General features: G+C 41.0%; 1 protein-coding gene across 2 annotated transcripts in view; it reads left to right on the top strand.

Moving 5' to 3' along the window:
* Positions 1-1,396: 1,396 nt before the first annotated feature.
* The window catches only part of rab27b (RAB27B, member RAS oncogene family), a 30,520-nt gene continuing 8,485 nt past the window's right edge, over positions 1,397-23,431 (top strand). Inside the window, exons 1-2 of one of the 2 annotated variants that reach the window (XM_044012785.1) lie at positions 1,398-1,417; positions 16,190-16,263. The gene's annotated coding sequence lies outside the window, so the exon portion shown is untranslated. Of the gene's footprint in view, positions 1,418-16,189; positions 16,264-23,431 lie in introns of both variants that reach the window. The other variant, XM_044012784.1, reaches the window with a different exon arrangement.

Here is a 23,431-nt window from a genome sequence, read left to right as displayed (position 1 = left end):
AAACACATCATACAAAATAATAAATAGAATTTTTTTCCACCTTTATCTTCTTTTTCTTTTCCACCTGTTGCGCATTTATGGTTAAAAAAAACTGTCGGCGTTAGGACCCAGTGATTTCACAGCTTTCCAATTCAAATAAACGTGGCCACCAATGCTGCCTTCAAGTGCTGCAGGAAATGTCATATTTTACATTTCGTAACTGAAGTTACTTCTAATTATTTTGGTAAGATTTTCACAATTTATTGATACATTTTGAGGTTTTATTTTCTCACTGACTTGCTTACTATGCTGATTTAATCTCACCCCATCTCCCACTAAGAATGAATTACAATATCTACGTATATACTGTACATGAAAACATATCATAGTTGTCATAACATCCATCTCCTATTGCTTTATCCTCCAGTTAAAAAAAGGAAAAAAAGTGTTTTGTATTTGTTCGTCTTTTAAAATCTACATTTTAAGAATGTTTTACACTTGCACCAAAGTCCACAAAGAAAATCACCATTTTTAGCTCACTGGGAAACTGGAGCTGCTGGTCTACTGGTGCCTTGTTTAATAGGTTTGTGTCACTGAGGTTAATCTTAATTTAAGATTTTAATCACAGAAGTCACAAAATAACACCTTTAAACGTACTGATAGAGGCAGCGGTGGATCAACTCCTGTGTGATGTGATGTAATAATTGATGATTTTCTCAATGGGCTTTGGTGTGGGAGAGTGAGCGGTTTATTTTAGTGACAAAAGCTCCACTTCCAGTCCAAAAAGTCTAATAGTGAATATAATCTTAAGATATTGTTGACTTAATGTGAAGTAAATCTGTTGTTAAGTGGCTTAAATGTGTCTTTTGGTCTTTTGGCATATCTTGGTGTGTGAATATTTACAGAATCATTTTTAAATATGACTGAGTTAAATGTAGTTGACACGTTTGGTTATTTTTGTGGCATTTATTTTTTGTTGTAAGTTGACGAACACGCTCGTGTTTGCTGCCGACAAAATTTCCCGGCTTTCCGGGTGGTCCATGAACGCAGCAGCAGCAGCAGCGTCAAACCGCCACCTCTCGAGGAAGCGGAGCGACATCCATCACACTCCACCGTGGACTCTCTGCTGGAGAAGAAGAAGAAGAAGAGCCGGAGCTGAAGCCACGCTCCGTCCCGTGCTCAAGTCTCTCTGCTCCCCTCTCCCCCGTGTCCACAGCTCCGTCGGCCCCGCCACACGCACAGCTCCAGGCCCCGGGGCCCGCCGGTTTTCTCTGCTGCGGGGTTTCCTCCACCAGCAGCACCGTGGGAGAGATGCGACGTCTCGGTGTAGAAGGAAGAGACGAACATCAGCAGCAGCAGCAGCAGCAGCAGAAAACACCTGACAGCAGCAGCAGCAGCAGCGCGTGACTTTAGTTTGTGTCTTCAGAGGAAAAAACAGGTGAGTCTCGCGCTGGTTCTACGTGTTTGTGTTGTTTGTTTGGTGCTTTTTTTCTCGGCCGTGTCACTTGTTCTCCCCCAGCATCAGTGTGAGGCAGGCGGGATGAGTCATAGCAGCAGAGCCGTGGACCAAAGTGTCTGCAGCCTCTCGCTCTCTCTGTGTGTGTGTGTGTGTGTGTGTGTACACATGAGGACAAAACAAGCATTCTGGATAAGTGAGGACATTCTGTCTGGTCCTCAAAACTTTAAAGGGCTCTTTCAGGTTTGGTTTTAAGGGTTAAAGGTTAAGGTTAAGCTGTTAGTTGTGATGGTTAAGATAAGGGTTAAAGGCTAGGGATTATGTCCATGGGTGTCCTCACTTAGCATGCTGTACACAAATGTGTGTGTGTGTGTGTGTTTTTGTATTTGTCGCCTCTTTAGGACTTTATTCTGTCAGGACCAGGAAGTCTTCATGGAGACCAAGACCTGGTCCTAATGAGTTGTATGTGAGTCTTTGTTAGGACATTTTGTCTGGTCCTCACAACTTTAAAGGACTTTTTCTAGGTTTTTTAAGTCCTGTTTTTTGTGGGTTTAGCTTAAAGGTTAAGCTGTTAGTTGTGATAGTTAAGGTTGGGGTTAAATGTTAGGGATTATGTCCACAGGTGTCCACTCTTATGTGACATGTGTTTATTATCATTTATTTTCCTTTTTAAATGGGAAACTAATTGCAGAAGAGTGAGAAGTAGATGCTACATTGTCCCATAGACTTCCATTTGAACTGAGTTCTTTCTGTGACACTAGTCGCCCCCTGGTGGCACCTGTGTCCTACTACCTAGGCTTCACCATTTATATTTCTATACACAGTTTATGGTTTATACTTTTTGTAGCACACCAGATATTACATTATATCACCTGGTTCTTAAACTTTTGAGGAATTTAAAAAGTTGTTTTAGTACTTTTATTTCTACGGATCAATGTTTTGGAGGCGGGGCTTTAATTATAGGGATTGACGGGATTGGGTCCTCACGCGAACGCTAACTTGAACACTGTTTCTTTTTCCCAAATTGGAAAGTTTGTTTGAATTTGGGGCCAAAGTCCAAAACTTCGGGTCTTGAAACTGGTTTGAGTCTAAAATATACAGCCTAGAAGTGCGTCGGCACATCTTGAGTGGCCCAGCAGAGGGCGCTGTGAGTGCAGTTTGACCTTAAATCTATTTTGAATGTTATCTTTGCCCATCAGAAAAATAAGACAGCGATGTTTTGGAGCTTTGGGGTTTCAGATAACTTTAAAATATTGATTTGTGTAAAAAGTGACAACCCCACTCAGACTTAGGTCTAACAAGTTCTATATTACTATGATTAATTAGGGTAAAAAGACTTAAAATCATCAAAAACCTGCTTTAATTGTAGTGGGATTGCTAAAGTGAAAAGTTACACAGCGCTGCTTTAACCTTTACCCTTTGAATTCTAGACTCTGTCGCTGTAGCACTGAGGTACCGTCGAGCTATTTTTAGGCGTGCACTCGTCTAGACAACCGTAGAGAGTCGATCACACAGAAGTGGGTGGTACATTATTAAAAAAAAGAGAAGGAAATAATAATATAAAAGTCCCGCTGCTCTGACACTGAGTGGAATCTGTGAGGGAAAACTCTGGGGACTGACGCTCACTTTCATGTGATGATTTGATGATTTAATGAGTGGAAGCTACCAGCTGCTGAAGACGTGACCCTGCTGCCATTTGTCCGACAGCTAATACTGACACTGTCTCTTGTGGCAAGGACACAACATTAAAGAAAAGTCTGCAGAATAAAACAATCACAGCTGTTTTTTAAAGGGGATTTTTGAAGTTCAGCTGTATGAAAATGTCAGCACAAGGTTAAATTAGCCTGACTTTAGCCTCTCGTAAACTGTGTCCGTTTAAGTCCACACTTATGTAAAGAAAATGTCCATTAAACCATCGATTTAATCTGACAGGACTACTGCTACTACTGCTGCCACATATGTAAGTTTATGTCACTGAGTTTAATCCAGACTCATTATTTTAAAACACAGAAGTCACAAAACAACACTGTTAAACTGATTAATGGAGGCAGCTCCTGCATCCCTGTGAATTTAAATCACTGATTTTCTCTATGGACTTTGGTTGCAGGGATTTCATTTGATTACCAAGTAAAACAAATGTGAAAATTGCAGTTGAGTTTCCACTAAGGTGCATCATCAGTTTCCATGGCGATGATGAGTTGTGCTTTTGAAGGTTTATGCGGAGGGGAAACTCAGCCGGGGAGAGTTAAGGTCATGTGTTTAGCTGTGATGATTCTCTGTGACCTTTTAACACTGGGACGGCTCTTCCTACCTGGTGTGCCCTTTTCTACTCGCTCTCCGTCTCCCTCTGTCTCTCGCTCGCCCTCTTCCTCCTGCCGCCCACCTGTGGGTTATTGACCAGAAACAGCAGGAATCAGCCTTTCTTAGATGATTAATGCATAGAAAATATTTTCCTCCTGGTACCAACGACCCGGGCAACAGTTCTCCTCCAGAATTTGTTGTATAGTTTTGTGGGGGTTTTCTTGTCTTCTTGTAAGTTTTCTTCTTGGCATTAAATAATCTGTTGGAGTTAAATCTCCGGAGCTGCTCGGAGCCAAGTGTCAGTGAGCTCATTTGAAACCCAGAGCTGGAATGAATTCATGGCGATCAGTCTGAGCTGGGATTTATCTCGCCAGACGTCTGTTTCCAGCAGAGTGGACGATGCCATGGACGATGGCGCTGAATAATAAATGTATTTTTCAAACTGAAATCACAATTTGATCCAGACTTTCTTCTGCAGTGTTCCAGGAAATGCCCAAACCCAATCTTCTTTCTGAGTCCATGTCTGAAAACTAAACTAAACTATCACACAGTTGGTGTTTTCACTGCTTGTGCAGGAGTCAAATTAACTTGAGAACATTTTCTCCTGGACAAAAGTTGAAAAACCTTTATTTTGCTGTCGACAAACTAAATATGAGACTAAGAGTTCAAATACGACAACAGCATATTGTTCAAAATATGAAAGAACTCCTGCGTGGTGTAGATGTGTTTACATTGCCATTTAAAAATGGTAATTGTGATAATGAAATTACAACTATTATAAAACTGTAGAATTGTACGTAACATTTGCTATTCTTGGACTAAGACAACAATTCAGGTTTTTGCAATGTCTGTAAACACGTTAGTCCGACTAAAATTGAGCTAGTCTTATTGGACTAAGACAACAATTCGGTTACCTTAATGTCCTGTAAACATGTTAGTCCTACTAAAATTGAGCTAGTCTTAGTTGGACTAAGACAACAATTTGGTTTTCTTAATGTCCTGCACGCACATTAGTCTGATTAAAATCAAGCTAGCTAGTCTTAGTCCGACTAAGACAACAATTTGGTTATCTTAATGTCCTGTAAACATGTTAGTCCTACTAAAATTGAGCTAGTCTTAGTTGGACTAAGACAACAATTTGGTTTTCTTAATGTCCTGCACGCACGTTAGTCTGATTAAAATCAAGCTAGCTAGTCTTAGTCTGACTAAGACAACAATTTGGTTATCTTAATGTCCTGTAAACATGTTAGTCCTACTAAAATTGAGCTAGTCTTAGTTGGACTAAGACAACAATTTGGTTTTCTTAATGTCCTGTTATACATTAGTCCGACTAAAATCAAGCTAGTCATAGTGAGACTAACATACCAGAATAATGTGATTCATAGTCTGATTACGTCGAAGCAAAAAAAAAGTCTGACAAAGACAAATGTTTGATGAATAATAACCATGAAATATTAAAATGTAACTCTTGCTAGAGAAGCTCATCCTTAGTGTGTTTGACGTGGAGATGGACAGACTGAGACAGAGTGAGAGTGAGAACAGGAGATGTGGCTATGATGAGAGTGTAGGATCAATATTGAAGAATGTTTTCTGTGGACAGTAAATCTGCTCAGCAGCACACACACACTCTCCTCCACTCAGACTCTGCCGCTTATTTTATCCTCAGTCGTTTATAAAGCGGGATTACAGCGTCTCACGAGTCGTCGTGTGGTGCCGCTTTAATGACCGAGGATAATGCTGATTTATTATATTATTGGGGTCTGAGGTCTGGAGGACCCTATTGAAATTGAAGGAGTTACTAATATTCTTATTTTTGAGGCCTATCTCATGCCCCAAAACTAACACATTTGTCAGACCTGGTGAAAATTCACGCCTGAAAGTGGTTTATGAGCATGATTTGGATTGAACGCCCAGTTTTTGCGATTTTTCGCCAACAACGTTTGAACAAACTTGTCTGAGTTTTAATTGTTTGTTTGATTGCTGTGTAATTTGATTTTTAGTAGGATCACTGTGAATGGGGAAAAACCTTGACTTGTTTCAGGACTAGTTTATCATATTTAAGAGCCACAAGGGAAACTTTCCACTGATTTCATGTATTATAATTATGGTTCAGACGATGAAGGCTGAAGTTTGTGTCTGTTTGTGTCTCCCTGCACCAAAGTCCATGGGGAAAATCAGTGATTTTGACATCACAGCACACACTGAGTTTTTCAAGTGTGTGTGTATGTGTGTACCATGTGACTTAACTCTCCTCTTTTATTCATTTTCCTCTCCACCTTTACTCCTCCACGTTTCATTGCAGTTACTTCTCCTCTGATATTTCTATGAGTCAGTCTCTTTGTTAAAGTTGTTGTTCAAGTATTTTTTACCTTTTTTGATGCAGAGTTGTGGGGGAGGCAGGATCTTTGTGTGCTGTGTCCTCTGTGATTCTGGTTTAAACTTTAACTTTTTTAGATTTTTATGCAAGTTTATTTAAAAGAAAGAAAGGAAAAAAAAGAGATCGCTGCCGTTTTCATTTTAACTGACATTCAGTGAAGGACAGAGTGATCTTCTGTTACATCGCCGCCTTGACATTTTGTGATTTGGCGCGGGAGGACGGGGTGTCGTTCGTACGACTCTGCAGAGGTGGATTTGTATTTTCTTTAACCACAGAGAGAGAAAATACCCCTTCACACTTGTGTGTTTGCAGAGAGTCGATACACAGTCATGCTTCCACTTAAAGGGGCTTTAGTGAATCATGTGGAAGAGCCTCATTCATTCCAGGAGTTTATGATGTATAATTATGGCTCCAACTATGAAAAGGTTTCGCTTCAGTTAATAAGACACCTTGCTCAGGGGTGAGTCGGCAGATTTGTTTGCTTACTTATCGATGATGTAGAATAGAGCTGAAACAATTACATTATTAATCCAGTACTAAATTAATCGTCAACTATTTTGACAATCGATTAATCCGTTAAAGAAGTTTTCAGATTTTTCAGAAATCATTGAAACAGAATAATTTTTGGACAAAACAAGACATTTGAGAACATTATTAATTATTATTGTTTCTAGGTTTGAGAAACACTGATCAACATTTTCGGACATTTTATGGACCAAACGATGAGTCGATTAATGGAGAAAATAATCGACAGATTAATCGAGTATGAAAATAACCGTTAGTTGCAGCTGTATTGTAGAACCATATTTATATTTTTTAGATTTAAAAACAAAAAACAGGCAGATCTTGAACGGGTTCTACACTTGTACACAAGAAGAAAGTGAAAAATCTGGTAATTCTAGAAGATAGAAGCTGTTTGGAATGATAAAGGGTTACGGCAAGATACGTAGCGAGACGACATGAATGCGACAAAACAAAACAGACAACAAAGGAGGACATCCAGCAGCTCTTTTTTCCCCTGCTCGGTCTGTGGCTGTTTGTCTCAACAAAGACGTCGAGCTTTTATGTGAATAGACAGCGGGTGTTGAAGAAACATCGTGTTTTTATGTCGCTCAATCAGCTCGACTGTACAACTGTGGTTTCCCCAGGGTAAGGGTGCCAAACCATGAAACCCATCAGTAACAACCTTGAAATGCACTTTGAGATCAGAGATATTCAAGTGATTTGGTTTTATATTTAATGCCGTATGGGCGGAGGATTTTATTATGTCTTTGGGTTGAGTCATCGTCGTCTGCTCGCTCTCCCGCTGAGAGGCGTTTGCTTGATGTACGTCAGACGTCTCCCTGCGGGTCATCGCAGGAACGACTTCAAGAGAAACGCAGAGTGAGTGAGTTTGAACGGGAGAAAGTGGGAGAGAAGCTGCAGGAGGGAAGACGGGGAACGGAGGAAAATAGAGAAATGGGGAAGGAGGGATAACTGAGGTCATTTCAGGTTTTCTGAAAGGACAAACACTGTTGTCCGTGAACGTCCAGTCACGTCTTTGACAAAAGTCTCACCTAATCAAATCTACAGCAGCTCAGGTCTAACATACAGTATGTTTAAGAGCATATTTGCGGCTTCATCTCATCGTTAGACCCTCTTTTCCACCAGGAAACAGAAGTTTGTGTCACTTTGTAATCTCCTCACTCTCACACACCAAACCCCATGGAGGTGTTGGGTGTGTTTTAAGCTCATGAGGACACAGGAGCTGCTGGTTTTACGCTGCCTTGTTTGATTAGTAACTTACATAAATCTGAACATACACCAAAATTCATCAAATAAAACATTTGAACTTCCAGTGGATGAACAAGCCCCGTGTGTATGGACGTAGAAACGATGATTTTCTCCATGGACTTTGGTGCAGGAGAGTGAGCGTTTTACACACACTTGATTGTGCAGTTGTGATAAGTGTGAACTGAACGTGCTTGTTACTTATGGTGATGCTGTCTCATCTGCTTCCCGTTGACATTGAACCCTGGCGTGTAAAGAAAAGAAGTGGATGTGGAGGATTTTTACAAGTGAATATTCTCAAGACATGAAGCTTGAGAGAGAAATAACAGCTCGTCTTCCTCCTCCTCCTCCTCCTCCGGTGATGGAGCTGTGTGAGAGTGCAGTGGGTGGGACTGCAGCCTCGTGACCACGAACTCTTTGCACTTGGAAACAACCCCACACCTCTCTTCCTCCTCCACCTCATTCTGTCTTCTTTCTTCACCTTCTCTCTCTTTCCTCTACTTCTGCCTCCGTCACCAGGCAACTGGCTGTTCCTCTCTCTCTCTCTCTCTCTCTCTCTCTCTCTCTCTAATCTTCCTCATCCGTAAAGCCTCTCTCCTTCCCTGGCATCTTTTTTTTGTGTTACTGCATTGGATTATCAATGTCCATTTCATGCATTTCTAACCTTATGTTCGACACAAATCTTTTGATGAAACTTGAAAATGTCCGTGACTTTTGGTGTGAACGCAGCAGGAGAACAAAGTCAGAAAAGGCAACTTTAGCGTACATTTGCGTTCATTGAGGTTCCGTGAGTCACGCCCTGGTCTCCCTTTGAAACCAGATATAATTACTATATTTGGAAGAGCAGGGGGTGGAGCCTGAAGGACAGCTCTTCTTTTACACATGGATCCATTTTCCTACCTGATGGCACTACATCATATATCCTGGCTCTCCTAAGCATTACATACAGTCATGGCTGAAAGTGTTGGCACCCCTGAAGTATTTCTCCCAGAAAGTTATTGCATTTACGCATGTTTTGTTATACACATGTTTATTTCCTTTGTCTGTATTGAAGAAATACAAAAAAGCAGAGAAAAATATTGGAATTTGACATAATTCCACACAAAACTCCAAAAATGGGCGGGACAAAATTATTGGCACCTTTTCAAAATTGTGGGTTAAAAACTTTTTTTTCAAGCCTGTGGTCCTCGTTTAACCTCACCTGTGGCAAGTAACAGGTGTAGGCAATATAAAAGTCACACCTGAAACCAGATAAAAAGGAGAGACATTGAGTCAATCTTTGCATTGTGTGTCTGTGTGTGCCACTCCAAACATGGAGGACTTGAGAACCAGAATTGTGGAGAAACATCAACAATCTCACGGTTACAAGTCCATTTCAAGAGATCTTGGTGTTCCTTTGTCCACGGCGCGCAACATAATCAAGAAGTTTAAAACCCACGGCACTGTGGCAAATCTCCCTGGACGTGGACAAAAGAGAAAAATTGATGTAAGGTTGCAACGCAGGATTGTCCCAATGGTTGATAAGCAGCCCCGATCAACCTCCAAACATATTGAAGCTCAGGGTGTATCACTGTCAACGCGAACTATCCGTCATGGTTTGAATGAAATGAAACGCTATGGAAGGAGGCCCAGGAGGACCCCACTGCTGACACAGAGACACAAACAAGCTAGACTGCAGTTTGCCAAAATGTACGTGAGTCAGCCAAAATCCTTCTGGGAAAATGTCTTGTGGACAGATGAGACCAAGGTAGAGCTTTTGGGTAAAACACATCAGTCTACTGTTTACTGAGGCTTACAAAGAAAAGGACACTATACCTACAGTCAAATATGGCGGAGGTTCAAAGATGTTTTGCTGCCTCTGGCACTGGGTGCCTTGACTGTGTGCAAGGCATCATGGAATCTGAAGATTACCAAGGGATTTTGGGTCGCAAAATAGGGCCCAGTGTCAGAAAGCGGAGTTTGCGTCCTAGGTCATGGGTCTTCCAGCAGGACAATGACCCCAAACAAAGCGCTGGAGGGTTCTAAAGTGGCCAGCAATGAGTCCGGATCTTAATCCCATTGAAAATCTGTGGAGGGAACTTAAAATTGCCGTTGGGAGAAGGCACCCTTCAAATATGAGAGAACTGGAGCAGTTTGCAAAAGAAGAGTGGTCCAAAATTCCAGTTGAGAGGTGCACGAAGATTGTTGATGGTTATAGGGAGAGACTGATTTCAGTTATTTTTTCCAAAGGCTGTGCAACCAAATATTAAATTGAGGGTGCCAATAATTTTGTCCAGCCCATTTTTTGAGTTGTGTTTGTAATTATATTAATTATGGGTGTTTTCCCCTGCACACAAAGGAAATAAACATGTGTACAACACATTTTCTGGAAAAAATCCAGGGGCGCCAACACTTTCAGCCATGACTGTAAATACTTTCTGGTCTATCTGACCCTACGGGCAACCCATGGCCAAGTGGAAAGGGAACTTGGCTTCTTGGGGTACTCCTGGGTAAGGTACCCACCCTCCAGGTTTCTAGTAGAGGACTGATACAAGGACTAATTTAATTTCAATGAGACTATAATTTACAAAATGGATGTCGTTCTGTGTGGAGAAACAAAAGCTGAAAGTAGTCCTAGAGGATATAAACTTTTACAATTATTAATGTTATAAATACAGTGAAAAGGAGTGTCCAATTAACGATGAACAATGGGTACTCGCTCAGGGGTACCCAAGTCCTCGAGCTGGCGGGAGTATGAACCGGCAACCTCCTGGTTATCAGACCTCTGTCTTTTTTATATATATAGATATATTGTTTGTTTCCTTCCACATTTTCACTCTCACGTCTTCGTCCTTTCCCTCTCGTCCTCATTAGCGCCACAGAGACATTTACTTTCAGATGAGTTGAGATTCACCGGCAGCGGCCCACTAACCGCACTCGCAGGAGGAATTCATTATTTATGGCCGAATCCACCGGGAGTCACTGCAGTTTTACGGCTATACATCCACACTTTAGTTATTTATTCAGTCTTATACCAGACTGTGGCAGCATCTCACGTAACATCAAGACAAGATTTGTTTCATCCAGTTATAAATCAACCACCTTTTAGAAAAATGGAGAATATTTACCAAATCATTTGTTCACGGTTTGATTTGCCTTCACCTTTTTTTAAACTTCTCCTTCTCGTCTTCATCTGAGCTCTCGTGACTCGAGTGTCGAGCTCCAGCTGACGTGACTTTATTACAACTTTCTCTTTCACGGACATAAATATAATCAGCAGGGAGTGTGTGACACACACACACACGGGAGACTCATACATTTTTAAACTACAGCGGTGTCATTAACCTGTTCTCCCTCTCCCCTCTGTTTATTACCTCAGTTAAAAGGTCACATGTTGTTGTTCACGCCTATTGAATTGTGGGTAATTAATGAAGGACACTGTTCTGTTCATTTACTGGAAAACACTTGTTTTGCCTGCGTCAGGAGGACAGTTGCGTACGAACTACGTACGTAGGAGAATGTCCAGAACCTTTGGACAATCTTGCAGAGAGATCTTTGGTCTTACAAGTCCTTCCAGATAATCTCTGGAAACTTAGACCTGAAATCACATTTGTTGATGTTGTTAAAGCTGCAAATGTGTTAAGAGCTAATAAATGAAGAAGGTGTAGTCGCTAAGATTTGGATTACATCACGTCTGAAATGACACATCCCTGCATAAGGCCAACATACCGAGTCGTAACAACAATAGCTTCTCACAGCCCGAGAGACAAGTGTAGTAATTGTTTGGAGACACTGTGGTGTAATGTGACTTGTGTTGTTGTTTTCCTGACTCGCACAATGGAGACCTGTGTAGGTCGAGTGCTGGATCATCACGTCTTAATGACTACGACTCAGCACAAATGACACCGTGCGATTTTATTTGAGATTAACACGGCGAGTGTAAACGGAGACGAAGAGCAGCGCTTATGTTCGTTATTGTCGGGGAACAAGATTGTTCCACATGGGAACGTCAATCTCTGTAGAATATTTGGACCCTGACTGAACATTTTCACAATCCCACAAGGTTTTTGTGTGTGGTTATAATTCGAAAACACAGCAAATGAAGAGAAATTCTGTTTGAGGTTCGTGGAAAAGTTAAAAATAAAAGGCAACGGAAACAGATTCAGCAAATATATAAAGTGACATTTGCGACTTACTACGCGCTTCTCACGTGATTACGTGATACAGTACCATGGCTAATTCTCATTTTCAAATACAGCGGAAATGAGACATTTATTTGTGTTCGTTTGGGAGCAACAGTGGGTTAACATGCCAGACTGTAGCCAGTGGCTAATTGCAAAAGTCCCTGCTGTTGGACTAATAAAGGATGATTGTGCTGTGTCTTGTCATGTGTCGCGTCACGCATGTTAATGGTACACAAGAAAATAAGGAACAGCGAGGGCTGCCTGCAATTAACTATTATCAGTCGATCATTTTCTTGATTAAATGATTTGTTTGGCTTATAAAATGTTATCTTATCAGTGTTAATGATTTCTTTGTGCTATGGGGCAAAGAAACCAGAACATATTCACATTTAAGACGCTGAAGAAAATGACAGAGCTTTGAGAAAACACTCAATCTGTTCATTTATGTTGCCCTAATGGCAGAACATACTTAATTCCAGACAACGAAAAAGGACAAATGTCGACACAAAATGTGCAGTTCAGCAATAAAAAGCACCCGGAACAACAGGCTGAAGGTGTCAAAATGTTAAAGTGCTGGTTTTAGTGCGCATTGATTATTTCTCCTGTCTGCTCAGATTTGAACTTGTGACCTTTTTGTGTAAAAGCTGTCAGGTTGTGTTGTGTTGTTGTGTTGTTGTGATGTCTCTGGATAAACGGCTTTCAATAGAGAAACTTTCTGAAGCAGAACTGAATGATGAAGATAAATAAGGATAGAGTTTTCATTTTTTTACTGTCGTGGACAAATAACTGCTCTAAGCCACTGTGACTGGTGGTTTTGTCGAGTGTGTGTCTGTGTGTGTGTGTTGTATTCAAACACAGTTGCTGTTGTTATCTCACTTTTGGTCCAGTGGCCTTCTCTTCACATCTCTGCCTGCCCTCATTGCATTTTCCTATTAAACAAATCATGTGGAAACAGAATGAAAGAGTGAACTGTGCACGACGACGTGGAGAGAACCCGTCGCAGGCTCTGCTTTCATCCAGTGAGAAGCTGCAGTTGTGTAGCTGTTGTGTTGTGTATATTTAATCGCCTTGTACCTCAACCCTCTTATGACAAATCTATGTTAGCCTAATTCTACGATGTCCTCAGAATAGGATAAAATTAACTTTCTGTGAAACCTTGTCAACCGCTCGGTCTCCTGCACCAAACCCCATAGAGAAAATCATTGATTTTACATCACAGCACACAGGAGTTGTTGATCTACTGCTGCCTCTATCACTGAGGTCAAATGTGTTATTATGTGATGTCCGGTGAAATCCTTCATTCAGATTAACGGCAGTGACACAAACTCACCACAGGAGGCAGCAGTAGACCAGCGGCTCCTGTGTCCCCATGAGCTAAAAATGCAGATTTTCTCTATGGACTTTGGTGCAGGGAGAGTGAGCGGTTTAAACGCTTCAGTTTCCTGTTGAAAATCTATATTCATTTACTAATTTAAAGCAGATTGTTTTCGTCACCGTCACATATGTACAAGGAAACAAAAGAGAACAGCAGACGGTCTCCTGCTGTCACTGTTGTCTTATAGAGATGTCAATAATTCTCCTTCTGTCCCGGTGGCCGTCCATGTCGTGGTTGGTTGACCTTTAAACATAGCACAAAGGTCACCCTGCGGACTTCCACTCCTATTTCTTATGGCGCAGGCTGAATTAAAAGTTATGAGATTATGATCATTCTTTTCATGTTTTTTTTCTTATTTATTTTCCCCATAATCTGTGTGTGTGTGTGTGTGTGTGTGTGTGTGTGTGTGTGTGTGTGTGTGGTGGGTTGTACTCAGGTGCTCGCTGTTCCAGGTTAAATGAACCAAACTACAGGTGTGAAATTGGTGCCATCTTTCAAACCCGTCCCTTTTTGATGGGAGATAACAAGCGTCAGTTTCACTGAAGTGTCTTATTTTTGTGATTAGAGGAGAAAATGGAGGGGAGCAGATGTGTTTTGTGGTTTTTTTTTTTAGTCTCTCTCCTCCTTCTCTCGCTTTGTGTGTCTCTTTGTGTTATTGTCACGTCGGGTGATTGCAGCCGTGAGGCACGGATACACACTAACCTGGTTTCTGTTCAAATTTAACCTCTTTTTCATCCATGAGTGTTAAGCAAATATGTGGGAGTTAGATCACAGAGATGACCTCTTATGACCAGCATGATATTCAGGCCACTTAGATTTATTTAGATTTAATGGCTGTAAAAATGTTAATTTTTGTTAAATACGTGGCAGTTATTTAACCCTTTAGGAGTCACGGGACTGAGGAGCTGTCCTCACAAACGCTCGTCTGTGATTGGATGCTCGTTCTACTGTAATGGACGTATAAAGCTCTAATTTCTCTGCGTTCTAGGATCCATCTTCTACCACTTTATCCTCCACGTGCGGGTCGTGCAGCTGACACAGGGTGAAAGGCGGAGTCACACCCTGGACAGATCCGTACTTTTTTGAATATTCAAGATATCGCAAACTAGGAGTTCCGGTAATGAAACGTACGCATGACAAGAGAAGGGTTAAAGGTGGTGAAGTAAATTGCTCATGTTGTCACCTCCAGCAACGTTAGCCAAACAACAGTCACAGTAAATGGTTGTTTTGGGCCACGTCAGATATTGAACACCCCCAAAAAATACAAATTCATCTGTGTCGTTCTGTGTCTTTTCTTTTTTTTTAACCACATTTACGTCTAGGTAGCTAAGCTCTTAGTATGAGTTTGGGTGGTGCAGCAGTGAAAACGGCCCCCCCCCCTTCCATATACCTGTTTAGCAACATAACGGAAATACATATCTAATAAATAATAAATAAATACCAGTTTTCTATTCAAATGAATAAAGGAGACTAAAGAAGAGGGAGTTTATAGCGAGACACTGGTGAAGAAAGCTACGTTAAGAGATGCATTCAATGCTCCATCCGCGTTCAATACATAGACTTTGAGTTTTGTTCTATCGTGATGCATCGCTGTACGATTGTCTGGTGGTATATTGATGATCACAGAATTATTGCATCGCCACAGTTTAACTCCAACAATGCTCATCCAACCCTGAAGCTCCGCCCACAGCAGCGCTGAATCCACACAAATTACTGACTAATATTTGTGTGAAGCCTCTTCACTGTCCACTTTGAATTTACTGCATGTGTGTTTGACTGAGTTCCTCAAAATCGATGACTTAATGTTCCTGAGGGCACGCACACACGCACACGCACGCACACACGCACACACACACACCCTTATCAGTTAGTACTTGCAGAGCAGAACAGCCTCAGGTCATGCTGTATGATGAAAGTGTGTGTGTGTGTGTGTGTGTGTGTGTGTGTGGTGATGTGGCTCCTCCCTCTGATTACACAGAGCAGCATAAAAGAAAACAGGATAAACAGGAAAAAGCTGGAAACTGCACATGAACCGGTAGGTAACTAACCAGTCAGCTGGTAACCAGTCAGACACAATAACTATCAGCTACTAACTAGCTGTTTAGCCATCAACCATTTAGTTAGGTAGGTAGGTAGTTGGTCCGTGAATCAGTCAGACATTTAGTTCAGTTAATTTGACAGGGTTTGTTAATTAGTAGTTAATGATTAATGAGTCGGTCGGTTGATTTGTCCTTTGACAGATGTAGTTAGTTGGTCAGTTACACTGTTTGTCATTTGTACTTGGTTGGTTGGTTGGTTGTTGGTGGTTGGCTGTGAGGTTTAGAGTGGAGCGATGCATGATATTGGACTTTTTTGCTGGTATTCGATACATTCTTGTGTCGGACGTCGCGCTGGTGACTCTTCCAGTGACGACACTCTCTGACCAATCAGTGAGCGGCAGTCTGCTGGCGCCACACTTCAGTATCCAGGTACTATCACTGATGGGAAAGCAAATAAAACTGGAACTGTGCAGTGGAAAAGCGTCATTAGTTCACCTCGATAATTACTAAGTTGTCTCTCTGTTCTTCCGTCTCATGCTGGTTAAACCGTCCCTGCAGCAGTCAGCTGGTCAGTGAGGGGCGGGGCTCTATGTCTGCTCTGCTGCTTCCAGCTGAATTCTACTCAGCCTTCCACTTGTGCAGAGATCCAGCCTCATTCAGTCATTCATTCACTCAGACAGTCGGTCACTGTCAGTGTGTGTGTGTGTGTGTGTGTGTGTGTGTGTGTAGATGCTGGGCTGCTGGTCAGCTGCCTTACGTCTCCCTCAGGATCTCGGTGTAGAAGCGACAGAGGATCCTCTGAGGTAAGAGCAGAGTGGCAGCGTCTCAGCAGGATGTTTGTTTGCTCATGTTGTCGACTGCTGCCGTTTGTGCGTTTGTGCGGCTGCAGAGCGAGGACACACGCGACAGGAAAAGGGGATTTTCTTTTTTAAGGCAGTGAAATGTCATCGCCGCATCTGTGGCCGTGGAATGTTGATCACACCCTTTTCTTTACAAGTCGCTGTCAGTTTGTTGCTGCCGCTGCTGGACGCGAGTGTTTCTACTCAAACACCAGTTTTATTTAGTTCTTTTTGTCTGGAAACTTTGTTCAAAAATCATCTGAAACAAAGAGCAGCTTCACGAAAGTTAGATGGATAAACTTTAAAAAAAGCCACAGCATTCGTTTACACAACTTTGAGTCGCGACAATTTTAATTTAATTGATTCAAACTAAAAAAATAACAACTTCTATAAAACACAACTTTATGAATTTCTTAATTTTAGTTAACTTTAGGTTTTTCATCCATTTTCACTTTCCAAAGAAGACTGAATAAAAATAAAAAAGCAACTGCATCTTCCGTAACGTGAGGCTTTGAAGAACATTGTGTAAAAAGTAACAGTATAATGTATATAATATGAAAACTGGAAAGTAAAGTTTGAAAACACTTAATCAAAAATGAATTTAGCTGTTGCCGGACAGTCACCGTCATGAAGTTTTAATAAACTGAAGTGAATATTTTCTCGTTGTGACTGTAGGTTTAGCCTCATGTAAACAAATGTTGTGGAAATAAGTAATTGAATTATTATATTTGATAATCTTAATCAGTAAAAATATCAATGTACGTCTTTAAAGAGCTGACAATGATCGTAAGCTCTGATCTCACGGTTTCACATGTAGAAATGATGAGTTGGTTATATTATATTTTTAAAAGTACAAGTAGTGGAGGGAGTTATTGGAGGGAAGGGAATGTAATTGGGGGTCCATTTGAGGACAGTGCACCGCCATAATCCCGTTATGGTGACGGCCCTGGAATGAATTTTCCGACCTAACGAGGTTTACATGACTGTAAAAAAAATACAGTTCCCATCCTCGTTAAATACCGAGAAATAACAGAAGAAGCTGGTACACACAAAAATGAGATGACGACAAAAACATTGTGAAATTCACGCAATTACATTTTTTTCGGACTGAGAAGGAAATCGATTTAAAGCTCTGCCGAATTAAAAACTAAACTATTTTCAAGTTAGTGGAAGGCAAAAAAGACTTGTTAACAATATTAGCCGCATTCTAAAATGGAAACAACCTAATACAAACAAGCTGAAAGGGAGCATCGCCCCCTAGTGGAGCGGAGGAAAATTCAATATCCCACTAATGTTTGATCACTGTAACAAGGAGAGTAGAAAACAACTGAACTGAGTTCTCGACTGAACTGGACATGGACACTTGTCACTTACAGATGAAAGTAAGGTTATTAAACCTGGGAAAATGCGGTAGAATAAGGCAATTATTCATATCATTATTCAAGGGATTCTGGGTCCTTGAAATCCTGAGTTTGTTTGTTTCCTTGAGAAGTTATGATTTTGAAAATTGCAGGTCATTGAAAGTGCTTGAAAATTGTGCAAGAAAGAAGTAACGTTGATATTTAGGTTGTTTGTTGTGACGCCACCTACTGTTTCATGACCTGCGATGCTTGTATAGTCTTACGCAGTCATAATTACTAGCGTCTCTGTCTCTCTCTGCCGTTGACGCGAGACTCCGTGCGGAACAACGAGCAGTTGAGTTAAGCAAAGAGAGAGCAAATGACTGGTGAGACAGAGATGTTGGAATTTTCAACCAAAGACAAATTTACAAAGACTGACTTTGACAAAGATCCCAAGGACAATCACTTGTCCAGATGCAGAGCGTGCTGCAAATCAACAGAAGTGGACATGGGCGAAGACGCTAATTACAAGTTGTCAATCCCATCTTAAACTGTGTCAGCACATTCTGTCCTTGAGTTTGAGGGAAATTAAGTCCTGGAAATTCCTTGAATTTGATGTGGGAACCCTGTTAATTGCTGCAAAACCACTCACTCTTGAACGTCTCTCTGCTTTTTTTTTTTTTAAAGAAAATGTTCAATGTGACTGTTTGTCAAAAAGCCCACTGGCTTTGTTTAAACAGAATTATCCTAAAACGAGTTTGACAGCAGGTGATGTCCTTTTAAATAAAAGGTAATTTAAGAGAGCGTCTTTAGCTGCAGGCTCAGGAAAACCAGCTGATGTAATGAACGTTGACAGTGAGAGCAAAGAAAATGTTCCTGTTTCTGCTTCTGCTGCTGCCAGACAGCAAAGTTCTGTTCTATTCACTTTTCTTCGGTTCTGTTCTGTTGTAGATTTACGTGATGGTGATAACACTGGCTTTATTTAAAAAACAGAATCACATGAGTGTGCGTTTGTGTGCATTGTTCGTGTGGAACGCTGGAGCAATGTTTAGCTCTTGGCCAGACTTTAAGGCACAAACGTCAACAGTTTTAGACGAGCATGAAAAGCAGCTTCTTTGTTTGCGACACATTTAAAGCGTCAATAGCCTGGTCCTCTCTCACTTATATGTGAGATATGGATGTGGACTTACAATGTCAATGTCTCATCACTGACGCTCTCAGACCAAAACCACACGCACAGAACACGGATTGTCTTGATCTCTTGATTGGCCAGTTAGGAAAGCATCTTTATTGTCATTGTACAACGAAATGTCAAGGTCAGATGGAGGGTTGACCAGAGCCGCTGCGACTGAGCGCGCCGCCACAAGGGACCAACCTGACCCAATGTAACTAACCGGAGAGCCCGGGGGAAACCCGCGCAGACATGGGGGTCACTTCCGGTTACCTGGAAGTGAAGTAATTGGCACGTTCAGCTCCCCCTCCCCCTCTGGAAAGGCGTATGCACCGCTAGTAATTATCAAAACATTGAGTAATGCCGTCGTCACGACCCCTCGCTGTAATCCATTACGCATTTGATCCGGAGTTTGACCCAGAGTCAGAAGACACCGTGACAAGTGAAAGACTGCTGCAGGACGCCTGTAGCTTGGATAACACTGTGGTTACTAAGATGATAAACACACATGCAAATGAGCGTGTAGCTTAGCCTTTAGCTAAGGCTATCGCATAGCCTGTAGCTAAGGCTATCGTGTAGCCTGTAGCTAAGGCTATCGCTTATGCTAAACGGCAAAACAAGCACACAAAGACAGTTTTCCGGTTTGTAAAAAATTGTAATATACGTATTGTTGGCACTTCTCCTTCCTTTAGGTGAAGTTTGGTGATGTGTCCTGCTTTATATTGCTACTTTCAACCGTAGAACAACAAGAAGAACTACTCTCGTTGTAGCTGCTGAGTACAACCGGTATGCTCAGCAGCTACAACGAGAGTAGTTCTTCTTCTACGGTTGAAAGTATGTCACCGGATGTGCCCGGACTAGGAGGCGCTGCTGTATACAGGAGTGGTGAACTTCGGATCTTTAAACATTTATATGTATATATGTATATATATATATATATATATATATATATATATATATATATATATATATATATATATATATATATGATTTTGACAATGGACTGGTGTGGGATGTCAAGGACAGATAATTGTTTTTTCCGAGTAAGTTGGTTAGTTAGGACCGGCGATCAGTCCAGGCTGTGACCCCGCCTTTCGGCCTATGTGAGCGGAGACTGTGTAACCCTCATGTGGAGAATAAAGCGGTAGAAGTAGAGAAATAGAGCTTTACACGTCTACATACTTGTCATTAAGGGAGCCCCTCAGGACTTCCTGCAGAACGACCAATGGTCCGATCACAGACAAGATTCACCAGCGCGTCACACGATTGTGACGTTGGCTTCTAAGTACGGTGATTCCTAAACGGTTGAATAACTGTCAGATATGGAAAGTGAAAGTTCTCTTGGACAAACAGAGGCAGAAAGAACTCACTCATTGGACATTTTTTGACAATTCTACAGCAGTCTGTGTCTTCTCCTGGATTTATAACATGGTATGATCCATGATGCAGTCACTTTCACATGAATATGAGCTTCTTGATTGTCTCTCTTGTCCAAATATTTGAAGATATTACGTTGGACCATGTTTTTGTTTACTTTGCTGACTTACGAAAGGAGGTTTTCTTGTTTTCATAACAGGGTGGGAATCACAGGACACCTCACGATACGACAAACAAAATGTTGTGCAGGATTTCTATATTTTTTCACAATCATATCTCTTAATGTGGTTCCTCCACTATTTCACGTTCACAACATTTGTTTGAGGACCCAAAAAAACATCTCCTGTGACCCATCTGTGGGTCCCCAACCCAGACTTTGGGAATCACTGGTCTAGTAGAATACACTCGACTTCTTTTTTCTACTTCTACAAAATCTACTTCTTTAAGTATATATTGCTGTCTGCGTCTCCACTTTCACTCACTCTATTCTGATTTTGTTGTGTTTTCTGACTTCAGACAAGTTTAAAAAAGGAGAAAATCATAATTTTTAAGGTAAATTTATCTTATCAAATCTTTATGGGTGTTAGTTAATTAAAATCTGTTGTTGCAGTGAAATGAGGAGTCTCCTGTGGAGAAACTGAATCAGTTTGCTTGACTAATTTGTAGTAAAAACAGCAGAATTGAGGGATTTTCTCTGATTTGAAGTGTGTTTGAGTTAAAAGAGAAAATTAAAAGAAAAATTCGCCACAGTGTTTGTTGAGTCACAGTCAGATTAGAGGTAGACCGATTAATGGACCGTTTACTGAGTCAGCATTTCAAACTCATTTCAAGCCGTTACTGCTACTCTTTTCTTAATTATTAATTGATTGTGAATGTCGAGTCAGCATGAAGCTTTGTCTCTGTTATGGAAATAAAACACAAAGTCGTAACTAGAATCACAGGTACTTTAGGACCGAAAAACCAACAGGAAGAGAAACCTTTAATCAGATTAAGACGCTGTAAACCAAACAATTTTAAATTTAAGTTAAACCCCAGTGCTACTACTACTACTACTTTTTCAAAACAGAATATTTAGTAAACAGAAATGTTTTAAAAACACCAGTGAAAAACAGAGACTGAATTATACTCAGTACTCGACAGCAGAGATCATGATGTTTGTGTCACGTCCCGAAATAACAACACAGGACCTCAGATGAAGTCAGCTGACTGATCATGTGACCTCCAGCTCCATGAGCAGTGAAGCAAAGTAGATAAAGGAGAAAGAAGAAAAGCCACAACGTATTTTAATATAATGCCATATTTGATTTATTATCCATTGATATTATCACTATTATTATGTTTTTACATTATTTCACAGGATTCGCATTCTGAGTATTTAGGACGTAGCTGACAAACAAAATTGTACCGTGTGTACTGATTAAAAAATGTCCAATATAATATTGATACCAATGTGTTTACTTTGAAACCAGTCACTCAAAAGTAAAATTCTTTATTTTTAGCGTTTATTGAATTAGCCGAGCAAACTCGTCACGTTTCTACCGTCTCAGCTGTTTATTTACGAGTCACTGGAGTCTGTCGAGTGTAACTAGGTTAGACTAAAGACCCCGGGTCATGGGACCAGCAGGTTTCTGGACAATGGTCGCTGTTGTGTTTCCACATCCCTGTGAATTCCACAGTGTTCTCCTCTAATTAGTTTTTTTGGTTGGAATTAGAGACCTGCACTTAAAACTTAAAAGTTTGTTTTTTCCACATGGGCACTTAGCCACTGGAATTTGAAGATTGACGTTTTTAAATGGTTAACCAATTGTTTTTGGCATCACATTTCCACACTACACCGCAAACTTAACTTACGAAAACACACCCAATGGACAGAATTTTGACACCAATTATTTATTAAATCTAGTTTAATTTAAGTTTAGGTTAAAATTAGGTTTGAGCTAATCTTATGTGACCCTCTGTTCTTTAGAAGATTGTTTGGATGGAAGCACACTTTAGTTTGCTTGTGTTCTTTATTTTCCTTTAAAAAACTTCAGGTTAGGGGCCCGATGGTGGTGCAGTGGCTACCGTTGTTGCCTCACAGCAAGACCAGAGCTTGCAGCCATGCGGGACTGGGTTTTTGATTTTATGAATCAATAGACCATTACTGTCTTGTTTTTCTGATTCTAAATGGATCTAATGCCAAACAGTTTGACCACAGGGTAACTACTTCAGACAGTTTGATCTGCTTCTAGACTGTTTATTTTAAAGTTTGAACTTTCCCCTCAACATTTGATTTCGGACAAAAATTGACAGCCCTAGCGCTAAACGCTTGTCTTCTCAAACATTTGTGTGTTAAAGTAATTCTACTGGTATGTCTTGTGTAAATATTATTGTTTCTTAAATTGGATCCTTTTTTAATTAGATTTCAGAAGATCCAATTTAAGACTTTCCTTGTGTTCTTTGCTTATTGGGTCTGAAAACCTGAAAGGTTCTGGACAGTTTGACGAGTAAACCTCGCCATCACAAATTAGATCATCGGGGGAACAATGTCTGTCCACGTTAGCGGTTATTGATCCTCGACTGAAGAGAAATAGATTGGTAACGACAACAAAAGGCCCTCAGTTGAGCCCACAGAACAATTAGTCAGTTGTCTGATTTGCTTAAGTCGATGAAGAGACCACAACAGTCAAACCTAAAGGTCGCTGACAAATGTCTGCCGACCTTTTGCCCATAATAGGTATTTGTGGCACATCAGATTCACCCATCACCGAGGGTTGAGCCCTCAAACGCCCAGTCTGGATTATGCCTGATTGTAAGAGGCGGAGAGTTTTCTCCCACTTTCTCCCACACACCCACTCCACTCGCCCATAACTGCGTGTGGTACGTATGTGAAAGGACCGTGGTCTAACTATTTTAGACCATGCGTGACGGAATGACCAAACCAAACGAATGAATAGAGTGATGTCACCATGGCCGAGGTTTGGCTCAACGTAAAGTAACACTATGCTTGTAGAATGTTGTTCTTTTTGTGGCACAGACCTGAATACCTGGATACCCTATCTACCAAGTAAAGGTACTGGTCTCAGTCCAAACACAAGCCTGACTCAGGGCTTTATTGTTCCAAACCAAACTGTACCATGATGGAAACACAGCAATAGTGCCAATGCAGGCGATGTAGACCTTCTCAGGCTTTGACAGAGGTGACATTCACCCTGTTATGAGTTGATGTACCATCAAAATAATCCCAGAGACATTATTTGAAGGT

Source organism: Solea senegalensis, linkage group LG21 (assembly GCF_019176455.1).
Source record: "Solea senegalensis isolate Sse05_10M linkage group LG21, IFAPA_SoseM_1, whole genome shotgun sequence".
NCBI lineage: Eukaryota > Metazoa > Chordata > Actinopteri > Pleuronectiformes > Soleidae > Solea > Solea senegalensis.
This window is presented reverse-complemented; position numbering and strand designations above follow the sequence as displayed.